This window comes from Cuculus canorus, chromosome 2 (assembly GCF_017976375.1).
Source record: "Cuculus canorus isolate bCucCan1 chromosome 2, bCucCan1.pri, whole genome shotgun sequence".
In the NCBI taxonomy this organism is placed as follows: Eukaryota; Metazoa; Chordata; class Aves; order Cuculiformes; family Cuculidae; genus Cuculus; species Cuculus canorus.
The window spans coordinates 53,439,361-53,452,690 of NC_071402.1; positions in this window are offsets into that span (position 1 = coordinate 53,439,361).

Here is a 13,330-nt window from a genome sequence, read left to right on the forward strand (position 1 = left end):
CTTTATCTATCTCATCTCAGCCCATGAGTTTTCTCACTTTTACTTTTCCAATTCTGTCCCTCATTGCACTAGGGGAGAGTGGGTGAGCAGCCATGTAGTGCTCAGTTGCCAGCTCAGATTAAACCATGACACAGTGTTGATACAATAACATCACCATTTCTGAGTGTTGAAGGTATGTAAAAGACATAGTAGGTATATGGCAAAACCGTCTTTTCACTTACACATCATTAGTAGATGAAAAGATGACTGAACAGTGTCATGCCCCAAATGCGGTAAGGAGAAGGAAGTCTGAATAGTGTTGTGCCCCAAATCGTCTCTTTGTCTGAAGCTTCTCAGCGAGCAAGGGCAGGTGTTTCACAGACAGTGTGATGGGTGCCTGGTGTGTCCAGCACATCAGAACCTGTGTGAAAAGACATGTGCTTTGTACATTATTTTGACCTAGAATTAGTAAGGATGGAGGACAGAAGTACGTAAGTCCCTGTTCTATTTTAAAACTGCAAAACTAAATGCTGCTCTTTATTTAAATCAGCATAGAGATGCAAAATATAGCCCATAAAAACATACATTTTAAAAAAAATTTAAACCATGTACTCAACATTTATATTGTCATTTTTTGTTCAAAGATCTTTCTTTGGCCCCAGTAAACACACCAGTTAACTATTACTTTAAATGCAATTCATATTCTTGGTGTTTGTATGTTTGGAAAAATTCAATCTGTTCATTTAATCTTACTACGTCACTAGATGCAGTACCAATTAGACTGTACTATAGTAGTAGAGATCGGCCCCTTTCTGAAAAAATACTTATAAGTGTTTTTTCACTCTCAGAAGCAGAGAGATCTCTTTAGTACAGAAGCTTAAAAAATCTTTGATAACTACAAGCATGCTTTTGAACAGGAGAAGTATAACTGCTGAAAGTAGTGCCGCTGACTTATCTTTTCACATTAAAATAAAAGTAGATCGTAACTGCTTTTTGCTTTATTGAACAATTACGGGACCTCAGACTTCAAAGAACAGAAATTACAACTGTGAAGACAGATACAGCTTTTGTTTGATGATAAAAACACATTTATCATTTCCTTTTAAGGGTTACATATACCATGATCATTCAGTGAAATGCTCAGTAAGGAAAAAGCCATTTGCCTTTTCCTAATAAAATATGGCACAGAGAAAGCACTATGAATTTCAGAAAATAAAGAGAACAGTACTTTGAACTATAGATCAATTCCTTAGTGCACCTTTCTTAAAAAAACCCTGTGATTTCTCATTTCCTCCGGCATAACCGCAGTTTCTTAGTTCATACCCAGATCAGATCAAATACTTTCAAAATTAGCCTAACAGAACTGTTATTATCCTATAGAGGACATATGTGATACTAAGAGAATGTTACAGGAGTTATTATTATTATTAATAATCACATCCTGCAATACACACTGGGTGTCCTAGTAATTATTGGATTCTATTGTGTTCTCTAATATGGAGACATAATCATCCCATCATACTCAGATAAAGCAGCTCTCAAAGTTTTTATTTTGCTATGGTCATTCACCAAGTGCAAATTCCTGCACCTGGGACAACAAAGAGTCCAGTACAGGCTTGGGTCTGTGTAGCTAGGGAGAAATATTCCTGAAACGTACCAGGGGGTCCTGGTAGACAACAAGCTGAACAGGACTGAGCAGAGCACCTCTGCAGCGGCAAAGGTTAAATGGATCCTTGACAGCATCTGCAGGGGCATTACTAGCAGGGACAGAGATGTGATCATCACAGTCTACTCAGCACTTGTCAAGCCTCATCTTGAGAGCCATGTTCAGTTCTGGTGTCCACAATTCAGCAACAACTCAGACAAACTGGAAAGGATCCAAAGAAGGGCAGCAAAAATGACCAGATAGATGGATCCTCTGCCACGTGAAGAAAGCCTGAGAGAGTTAGATCTTTTGTTCCTGAAGAAAAGTTTAGAGGGGACCTCATTCCAGTACTTAAAATATTCCAGTACTTAAAAGGGATCTACAAAGAGCACTACAAAATTCTCTATCCATAGGGAGTCATTTAGAAAAGACAAAGGTTAACAGGCATAAGTTGCACTGAGAGAGGCTTCATCTTGATGTAAGAAAGAATCTTGTTGCAGTGAGAGCTATCAGTCTCTGGAATGACCTCCCAGATGTGTGGTACAGTCCCTACCACTGGCAGTTTTAAGATGCAATCGGACAGAATGCTAAATGTTTTCATCTAAACTCCTTTTCCTATGAAAAATTGGACCAGATGATCTTCTGAGGTCCCTTTCAGCCTGGGCTGCTCTATGATTCTATAAGACATTTCTTCCCCTAAGGTCAAATGGTAACTATAGTGCATAATAAGCTGTTGCATCAGAATTACAGGATGGTTTCAGTTGGAAGGCAGCAACAGGTTGTCATGGCCAATCTTGTACTGAAGGCAGGACTAACATCAGATTTCACAGGACTTCTTCCAGTTAAGATTCAAAAATATAAAAAAAGTAAATTTCACTGCCTCACCATGTTGATCTTGGCCACTTTATGATTTTTTTCTTTATATCTAGTAGTGATTTCTTTTGCCGTAGATTGTGACCATTGCCTCATTCTTTCAGTGTGCTTTTCTGGGGAGATCCTGGCTTCGTCTTCTCTACAACTCCTTTCTCAGTACTCAAAGACAATAATTAGACATTCCCTGAATCTATTTTCTTCAGGATGAGTAAATATATTCTCTATGCCCCTAAATACCCCGGTGGGTGCCTGCTGGACAGACTCTTGTTCTGATTTCCCACTTGTGCTGGAAGAGGGGAGATTGAAAACAGGCTGCAGTGTTGAATATATAGACTCACCATAGTGCCAGGCAAAAGGGAATAATCACTTTAAACAAACTGCTGCTTATACTCCATCCAGTGCAGTTCACTGTGCTTTTAGCTTTCATTGCAAGAGTACACTGCTGGCTTCTGTCCTGTAGCCCAAAAAAGTTTAACCCTGCTGCCTTGCATTTCAGGGAAAGCACAGTGCAGCTGTAGTCATATTCATGTTTGGGACCTACTAGCAGGGCCTAAACAACCTGATTTAGAGCTAGCTTAGCTATGTTTGCTTAGGGACATGGTTTAGGGAGTGTTAGGAATGGTTGGACTCGATGATCCAGTGGGTCCTTTCCAACCTGGTGATTCTGTGATTCTGTTTTCAAAAGCAGAAGTCATACAGTATGCATTTGCCCCAAGTCTCAGCTACCACAGCAAAAGGCAGCAACGTACTGGCTTAAAGGCAATGTCACTTCATTTGTAAAAATGCGGCACAAATGAACCAGATGATGCACAGCCACTTGGGGAAAAAGGCACGCTGTGTGTTACACAATACTGAAAGCGCTGAGAGCTGCTGAGTGAAAAGAGATGGCACAAACTCAGACAATACTTGTTTCCTCTTTTGACAAGTTCACCCAATTCCTCTCCTTGCCCTAGGGCAGGCTCAGCCTGTCGCTGAATCTGTCACTCTTGGCTAATACTTGTTTCACCTGCAGCTAAAAACTCCCTTTCGCATGTTCTCCAGGGAGCTGGGTCCTTAATGCACTACCCTTATGATTATAAACAAATTCTTAATGTCTAACCTGATACACACCCATCATTTTAGGCTTCCAGGAAAAAAGAATATCTATGAAGACAACAGAGACATATCTGTGTGATGTGATTTAGGAGTATCTGGCCCTGCTCTGGACCACCTTCCATAGACTGAACAACATCTTCTGGGATTTTCCAGCCCCATGCACCACGCTTTCTCTTGTTATCATGCTTCTTTCAGAAAAATTATTTGACAGCTAAATTACCTGGAAGTTGTCTTTTTGCATGAGGCTGAAGGGAGTACTAAAAGATAACAGGGAGGCAAATGCCATATTGATGCAAAAAAAGGTTAAAAACCTGCTATAATAATGACCTTCTTAGGATGTGGTTTTATATCTCCCTAGATACTACATCAGCTCAGGTGGGGCTGATCTGCTTTTTTTTTGAAAAAGAATGGTAATTTTTACTTATATATCAATTTTTACATAAAAAATTAATAATTCTAGCAAGTCAACATTTGTTTTTCTAATCTAAAATCAACTCTGCAATTAAAAGAGTAAGATTTCATTAGTCATAGAAACTTTTTGGAGGAAAGAATGTAGTCGTGTCTCTAGTCCAACACAGGAAAGTTTGTTTGAAATAGAGTATTATTGGAGTCTTATTTTCATTTCTGAGCAAAGTCCACTGAATTGAGTTTAACTCAACATAAAGTTCTTCTGCATCATATGAACAGTAATTATTGCTGTTGTACTAGTGGAAAAGGTACACTGCTTCAAAGAGATTAAAAGAAGAACAACAAGTTGCTTAAACTATACCTTTTCCAAGGTTCTGAGAGGCAGAATTGCTCTATGCTTTTTACTTGTATGGTCAGTCTCCCACACTCCGAATCCAACAGGAACTTCCTAGGCTTGACTGAACTCCTTTGTATTCTGCACTAATTTGGTTTCTGTTAGCTCAGATATATCCTAAAATCCAAAAGAATATGGTACAATGGAGAAAATGAAGATGACAGCAACTCAAGGCCACAGTTAGATAACATCTATGGGCTGATGCAATTTGCAAAGGTCATTTAAATTGCTTATTTCAAAGAAAGTGTAAAAAGCATGTAAAGACATACTACACATATATTTATTATTTTTCTTTTGATTGACTGTTTTTCCACTTAGAACTTATCAGAAAAACGGGTCAAAATATAAACTATTTCCATAAATTTAATATGCTTGATAAAAAGTTAGTAATGAGACTACCTTTAATTAATCTGATGAAGAAGAGATATGTATTAAAATACTAACATCAGCTCTTGAGTGACTGAAGTTATATAAAAGTGCAGTGGTAACTGTTGGCAATGAAAAAAAATCAGTTGAGTTAAATTCTCACTGAGTTTTCAACTAAACTCGGACAAACACATGGACTTACTCCTTTAGAAGGAATTTGAATCAAATACTATATTCTTCTTACTCTTAATTCCCTACTATAAACATAAAATATTTATTTTGCTTCACATAATCAATGTTACATACACAATAACACACACGTTTAGTTTTTCAAGCTTGGAATGGGTGGTGTAACAGAGTGCAGAAATAGATACTGGTGTTTTACAAAAGTTATTTCATTACATCCTGACCATCTAAGAGGTGGAGATGGTGGATGAGCTGTGAGTTTGCATGCTGTTCTGTATTTAAGTTGCCTCATATCATCAGGCAGGCAGGACACACAGAGACACCAAACAGCCACAAGTGGGACTGCTGAACCTGAATAAGATGTGCAATACCCTTTGATGATATGAGATTTAGGGCTTTATTGAGACCTCACTGCCACATTAGCAGAATGCTAGTATTTTCTTTTTCCTCACTGTTTGCTTCCTTCAATTGCTGAAATGACTTAAGCCTTGTGAATGTAAACCAGCTTTAGGTTCAATCTTTTTCTCATCTATATTAACGTATATTAAATAGGAAACCTTCCTTATATAGGAAGCCACAGCCCTTTTAGGCAGTGATTCACTTGTGCTCCACAGTTTACACACTCTGGGTTAATGTTGCTGTGTGTCAACTGGGCCACCTTCCCTTTGCTGATGGCCATCGAGATGACTGTAATATTGTACCAAAAATCCCAATGAGAGCCACTACCAGGATTGCCTGGAAGCAGAGCAGCAGACTGAAGCCATTACCCTGCTCAGGAATATGAGGCAGGTCAAAAGGCTTTCAATTAAAACAAAACGTCACACCTTGTATGATGTGGGTCTACTGATATCTGTTGCTTTAAATGCATTTCCAAATGACCCTACAGTGTTGCAGTGAACATGGAGACGGAGGCACCAGCACACTACTTCTTGATCACAGTTCCCATTTCACAGTCTTAATTGCTACTTATGAGGCCCTCGCCAGCTCAGTCCACACTGAATGCCTTAGCAAGCTAATGGTTGGTATAATTTAAATTAATTAAACAACATTAAACATTCATAGTAAAGATTTTTGATATGGTAGTCTTAATACAGGGATTATACTATGATATTTTTAGACTGCTAGTAAGAAGCCAATGCAGGATGCAAAATCTTAGCAGTGACTCTCTTGCTTAGCTACCAGACTCTTCTTACTGCCGTCTGTCACAGCAGATTGTCAGTGCCAAACAGAGACTGAAAGTTTTACTTGATTTATAGATTTCTTTTAAGCAGCAAAAGAAGCCCCTGTATCTTCAGTGCTTAGGCATGCAGATCATGAGGACAAGACTTGAAGCATGTATAATTTTTGCCAGCCTCTGTTTCTTCCTCTGTTTAATAATTGCTTAACAAGAATTTGATATTTCACAACTGGTATATGACATACTAATAACAAGTTGGCAAGTAACAAACTAATGCTCTGTCATGTAAATGTAATACTTAATGCAAAACCAGATTTTTCTAAAACAAGTAACTTTGAGGGCTACATATTTAAGTGAGCAACTAGCTAATTCTTAGGGCACAGGTTCTGTTGGAAATTATAATAGTTTGTATAATCTTCATGCTCTTTACAAATACAAAGTGAACTGTAAATACCTTATCAAGACAGTCAAATGATAATTAGATCCATTTAAACAATATATAAACCAAAAGACTGAGAGAATTAACCTAACTTCCTGTTTAGGTTCAAGGGCAAAAGTTAAGGCAAAGGGAGGGATTGGTCAGATAGAAAATTGAAGGAAACATATCAGTCTGCAGACCACTGTTGGGTTTCACTGACCAGACCAACAAAAAAATGAATACATACCTGTGGTTTTCTTAAGGCAGGTCTACCCTATCTAGTATAAGGTTTTCTAGGTTACTTGAGCCTTGCTTAAAATGAAGAGTGACATATTATTTTGAAAAACCCCCACACATTTCAGTGGAAGGAGGCCATAGAACATGTAACCAGTGGATAGAAGCCGCAAAATAAGTGGTTGGAGGAAGCACAAAAAAAAAACCCAGGCATTCTGGTAAAGGGAAGAACTTCAAACTGCAGAGAGGTGAAACGGGAAGAATCAAATAATACAAAGAAATAAAGGAGACCAGTGAAGGGAATTGAAAATTATGCTAAACCAGGAAAAAAAGACTAAAAAGAACTTTTCTTCCCTGAAATAAATAATGATTTAGAAACACAGGAGCAGACGTGAAATAATAAAGACGTAAAGGAAAATCAAACAAAGCAAAGAACTAATGGGAAAGACAATGGAAGCAAAGCAAAAGAAAGGAATGAGATATGAATTGAAAAGAGGTAGGAAGGAGAAAAATCAATGGAAAAATGTCCACACTTTGTGTTTATATAGTGATATATATTTTTGGCACAATTTTAATCTTTTGTGGTACCTGCAATTGCACAACATAATAATCTGCATCCTAAATATCTAGTAAAAGCAGAAGTACTGGTTTACAGTGTTTCAGACAACACATAGCGTGTGTCATAAAGTATGACATTTTTCATTATGATAGCTGTCATCATGAGTATGTTCAGAAATCTAGTGATTAAGATTTAGCTAAAGCCTATGTAATTTTTATAGTATTTATATGGCATTGCTTTTGTTCATACATGGTGATATTAAATGAATGGTTGACACTTGATGAAATCAATGAGCTGAAATATCAGCCAGGAAGAACAGAAGAGTAGAAAAATAATTGGTTTTCTCTGTAGTGGATTGCAATCATTGCCACATCCTCTCAAACAATACTTTAAGCATCATGCTATCTCTGTAAGTAGGAAACTACAGTGTAAATGAAACTGGCGTCCTAAAAGTCTTTGAGGTCTAAAGTAGTAGGTTTAAAACCAGCCATATTCATTGTGTGAGGAGCTTGACTAAGAGCAAGCCATAGATTCTCTGCTGCTGTCACAGTACTTTTCCTCTCACATATGTGGTTTATTTGTTGTTACACTAATGAATCATCACAAACACCTCATTGAAAACTACTTTAAAACACTGTATATTGGACTAGTAACTCCAGAAGATATAAACTTAACACTTTACTACCCTGAAGTGCTTAACCCTATGACACCTGTGGGAATGAAATTAGGTAGGATATTTCCCTCAATACCAAAACTGAAAAGGTCTTGAAAGTAGCAGTAGCTCTTAACAGCTTGCAGACTCAATATTAAGGAAGAAAAATCCCGAAGTTCAACACAGCCTCAAAAGCTGGAATAGAAAAAACTATATGGAATAAAAGATTTGTATCTTAGCTACAAGAACTGGGTGAAATCAAGGAAACAACACAGGAAACCAACAACTTTTTCTTAGAAAGGGGATCTTGATTCTCGTTCTGTGTTGGTTGTTGTAAGTTGGCTTGATTAAATAATTTTTGGTATGTGGATTTCTCAACATCAGATGTAGAACAAATCTTGTGCCAAAAAGTAACCTATCATCAATAATGACATCAAAACATGTATGTTTTCTATAAAACAGATTTTAGATAAACATCTTCTAAAATTCAGCTAATATTATATTAAACCAAATTACGCTGACATTCTTCCTCAAGAATAATAAATACCATGGTAATCTATTTAGAAAGCATCCATTCCTTTTTAATTATCTGCAGATGAATATAAAAAAAATTTGGTTTGTTGAGATGTGCTAAACATTTCCCAAATGTTTAAGTTAAAGAGCTTCATTCATGATTGGTTAAGTTGGGCACATGAGCATTGCTAAAATGGTAACACTATAGATTTTTGTCTGCACAAAGCTTCCCAATTCTCTCTTCAAACATTTGAATACTGTGATTAGCATCCTCATTTGGCAAGGGAAAATGTTAAAATTCAGATGGAATCTAATTTTAAGCATTATGGAAATTAATATGCAGCTTCCTATAGAATGGAGTTAATCAAGCTCTTATTATTGTGATATCTGCATATATTTAATTATAGTTAGCTACACTGCACATTTCATAAAGAAGTTTTAAGGGTATGCAGTGTGGCCATTGTCATTAATTGGAGACCTTTTTCTGAACATTGTAAGGTCTTTTTCTTGTACACAACTCTGAAATCAGGAATCAATTTGAAGTTCAAATAGAGAATCCTTCCAAAAAAAATTAAAAATATCCAGCACTTCCAAATAAAAATATTGTTTATACTGCTAATTAATTTTATAGCTTTTTTTCCTAGCCTGATATCTAACTTCTGTCTTATTGTTGCTACCTTATTATCAGGTTGTTTGCACCAAGTTTGGATGCATTTTCTGTTGTGGGGATGGGGTTCTTCCCATATGGTGGGCCTGACAGATGTTGTTTTGTGGAAAGTTTAGTCTTTCAAAATTACTGTTAGCATTGTGCTGTGTGTCTGCTGCAGATTCAGTGAAATGGAAATGAAGGAAAGGTGCTATGCAAAACAAACAGAGAGTTGATATAATTGCTTGCTCATGAGCTTCCACTAAAAAACGAAAGAGGTGATTTCAATCCAGTGGTGCCGTTATCATCTATGTCCTGCAATGAATTCAGAGCCTCAGAACAACTGGCCAGATTGTGCTCTCAGGGAGGTAAAGAACTAGATTTTCTTTCGGTTCAACCGGAGATTTGGGACCAGTACCTGTTTTTTTCCTAAGAGGTTAATGTGTTAAAAAGGAAAGTGGTTTAATTTGAAAGGTTTCAGTTAATTCTGTCACACTCAAATACTAAAAAAAAAAAAAAAAAATGTGGTTTAAGTGAGACTTTTCTCCTCACAGATTTTGATAATCTTTTTTTTTTTTTTTGGGTTGTTTTTTCTTTATTTTTGAGGAAAAAAAGACATTATAACAGAAGTCCAGGAGATCATATTTAATGAAAAAAAATAAAAAAAAGAAAAATATATTGCCTTTGAAAAAGAATGAGTGACTATGCATCTCACATACTCCTTTAGAAGAAAAACATACGGAAGCAGAGGGATTCAGGTCATAGAAACAATTTTAAACCTCTGCCTTGAGGTAGGGTCGTTGGCGGGGAACAGAGGCAGAGGCATGCCTTTCCAGCTCTTAGAGTAATTCCCGCATCACTTTGAGGAGTCAGTAGAAGATTAAGTTAAGCGTGGATGGTTTCATGGCTTCAGATGAGCTTACAGTGCTCTTTGAGGGAGATCTCTAGAAAATAAAGACATTTTCTCCATTGAAGAATGTATACATTCCTCTTCATCTACACCACATAAATCTGAAATTAAAGATGTCAAAATGTATGTAATGTAAAGCCTGCATTCTTGTTGATGTTAAAGTGAACAGCTAAACTATTGAAAAAATAATAACCCCAAATTTAAAACTCAGCTGTCACATTGATGAATTGCCTTAATTTATGTGCATACAGATCTCAAGAAACAGCAACAGAATCAGACAAGAACAGAACAGAACAGTAATTATGTAGGACCTCAGAATATATTGAGAACTATCCACCACAGACCTCAGGTTTATTTGATTAATAAATTGCTGCATTTTACTTAATATTTCAACTTCTTTATATGGTATGCTTCATACAGGCATAAGGAATAACTTCTTAAGGCACAGTGGGACATTGAAACTCTGTGAATAAAGGAAAAAACAGACCTGTATACATGCTATACACATTACACCACATTCAGCAGCATTACAGATATAGTAGTATTTACAGACAGATTAAAATGCAATTGTGATAGTATTGATATTCATATCTTTTCTTCACATTTGTTGTAATTTCTTTTTTGCTTTGCTATCCAACAGTTATTTAGGAAATACTTCTGCATTAAACAGTATATGATATATACTAATATATACTCTATTCAATGTAAATACTAATTCTGGAGCTAGAAAGACTGGAAACCCATTTCAAATGCTATAGTATTCCCTACCTGACACTTTGAAACTGAGTATTTAGCTGAGTATTTCAGGGGAAAGATTTGGGTTTATCATATTCACTTAATCATAAAAAAAATTTAATATCTCTTCTGAAGAAAAATGTTCAGTAGTTTCATTATAAGTTATTAATAAGGGTTCTCCAAATAAATATTATTGAAGATGAGAACTTCTTTTTTTACCTTCCCAAGGCACATACATTCCCTACACATTTTCCTGTACTTGAAACAGTAAGTCCAAACATATTTAACTTATGGAGTGAGTCCCCTTTCACTGTTTTATTAAGATACAGTTGTGTTGAGGAGAAAAGTAAGCTTAGTCAGCAGATGTTACCAAACAAGTTGAGGAGCTCCATAAATTCCTTGCCATAGAGCTATTGTTAGTGTCTCGGAGTTTAAGAGATTACTTGAAAACAAATTTTGGGATCACTGCCTGTTAAGCCCGAGCAGATGTTGCCTTTGAATAAGGAAAAATACCCAACTTTTACTGTAAATCTCTGCCTTCTTCCAGGTTTTCTAACAGAAATTGCCACAGTCATCCTCAGAAAAAGATGTCTTGCAGAACTATGAGCAGTCTGGGTTGCTTTTTTAATTTTGCTTTTAGCTTTTCTTTTTTTACACAGTAAACCCTTACTACGAAAGATAAAATCTAGTCAACAGCTTCAACACTTACAAAGATTTGGTTAAATTCTCTGAGAAATTCTCTCTAGTGAAGTTATATATGCATAGAGAGTGACAGAAGATTTAATTAAAAAATAGCATCAGCTGCATAACATAGTAGGTCTCTTGCATTACCTGGTGTTTACTCTCAAAGATGAAATATTAGAGTAGCAAAACATTCTTCATGATCTTTGCTAACTTGTAGTACATTAATTGCTGGTAACTTCTCAAGTTCATATAGTCTTTAATAACACTATATTGTCTATTAGAGAACAGAAGAAACCTTTGTGGAAAACATTGGGCTAGATGCACACTCAGATATCACAGTAAAGCCAAGTTTCATAGGTTTTTTATCTCACACTTAAAAAATAACGTGAAATTATATATCAGAATAAACTATACCCAAAATGGTAGCTTTCCAGAAAGGTGCAAAGAATTACTCAGTAGAGCAGTTTTATTGCATTATGATACTGTAAACTTGTATGGAGTGGAAAAGACGACTGCCAAGGCTAAGCAAGTATTTAGATTGATGATCTATATCAGGCAACCTTACTAGAATTGTTGTGGAAAAACAGTTTAGAAATTACGAAGCATCGTTGTTTTCAACAGGCTTAGTCTAGCACGTTCATGAGACTTGCCGGTAACACATAATCTGAAGTTCAGGCCTAATTAGAGAAGTCCAGGAACAACTCTTGAAGTGGTGTCACTGTTGTGACTGTCTAGAAAATAAAAAAAAAGGATTGTGCTGACTACTACTTACTTTTTGGGTGGGGATGTAAGACATTGCACCAGGCTGTAATGTAGAAAATATGGGGCAGAGCTCCAGAGTAGCAAATTTTAGCATTTGCTGAATTCAACTTGTGTTACAAATACTGCGATAAGACCACCGTGCTTTAGGAAAGACAATATTTTCTCAACCTTCTTCACCAGCTACTTCAACCATATTTTTGTTGTGACAAAACTGACATGGACTGTGTTTTGACTACTTCTTTGTTCAGTGCCAAAGGGTCATTAGTGGCTGACTATCCCCGTCTTCACAAAAACCAATTTGGGCACAATGAAACAATTTATAAAGTAATTTGAAACAATAATAGTGAATACAATGAGAATTTTAAGTGTTGTTGAAATAACATAAGATGGTTGTTGATTTTGTAACTATAGTTTATGTTAAATACTATGGATTCTGATATTTGCATTAACATTTCTTTGAAACATATTATATCCACAGAGGTTCTCATATTCTAGTTACAATGGGAGTCAGTTTATCTTCTTGGCATAGTTGACAGCCTAGTTCCTAATCATGCCCAAATTGGTCATTTCAGAGCAAAAATTTGAGTTTTGCATCTCAAAATTCTTTCAGTGGGGATGCTGCAAGTTAAGGGAATGAAGGGCACAGTGGTATGTGCAGAGCACCTGGAGAGGATGGAAATCTTGCCCTCAAGCATTTCTCCAAGCTCAAAAATACCCACAGTAATTGTAGCACATTATAAAAGGCGATAGACAAAGACAGTAGGAAGCACATGTCAGCTTCAAAGGGAAAAGAAGGGAATAATTACAGACCCGTGAGACAGTCTGATGTTTGTCCAGTTCCTTTTCATAGGGAAACCTTAATGAGAAAGGGTTTTACTTTTTTTGGCGTTTCTGAAGCTCGATACTCCAAAGGTTTAAAAGCTTCAATAAGAAAAAGGAAACAGTGCCACCTAACTGTGGAAACCATATTCTTTTAGTCATTAAGGTTGAACGAACTGATATTTTATATTTCAAAGCTTGGAAGCTTGTTCTTATGTGAAGAACACTTACCTGTAATTATAATATTACTGGTGTATGTCTTTACTCAAATCAGT